General features: G+C 16.0%; 1 protein-coding gene across 2 annotated transcripts in view; it reads right to left on the bottom strand.

Annotated features, from left to right (window-relative positions):
* Positions 1-349, bottom strand: part of LOC107484024 (UPF0481 protein At3g47200) — a 5,099-nt gene that overhangs the window by 3,411 nt on the left and 1,339 nt on the right. The gene's annotated exons all lie outside the window — the stretch shown is intronic.

The raw sequence follows: 349 nt of genomic DNA, 5'->3' as shown, positions 1-349 counted from the left end.
ATATAATTTATTTCGTTTATAATGAAAATGAGATAGATATATTTGTATCTTGTATATAATATAAATGAGGTATGATCACACAAAATTTAGCATATTATTGACCAACTAAAAAGAGTGTGTTTATATTATGCTTTTTAGTTTAGAAGGTAAAATCAATATATTTTTTTAATTTAAATCATAGAATTTTTTGTAATTTAAAAATTTTAATTGTTAAATTTTTCTAAATTTTAATTCATATTTTTAAAAAGTAGTTTCTAATCAAATAAGAAATTAAAAAATTAAATCAAATCGATCCAAATCGTACTGTAAATACATTTTTATTATTTTGAGAAAATTATATTTTTATATT

This window comes from Arachis duranensis, chromosome 4 (genome assembly GCF_000817695.3).
Source record: "Arachis duranensis cultivar V14167 chromosome 4, aradu.V14167.gnm2.J7QH, whole genome shotgun sequence".
Classification (NCBI taxonomy): Eukaryota; Viridiplantae; Streptophyta; class Magnoliopsida; order Fabales; family Fabaceae; genus Arachis; species Arachis duranensis.
Note: the sequence above shows the minus strand (reverse complement) of the source record. Positions and strands in the feature narration are given on the sequence as shown.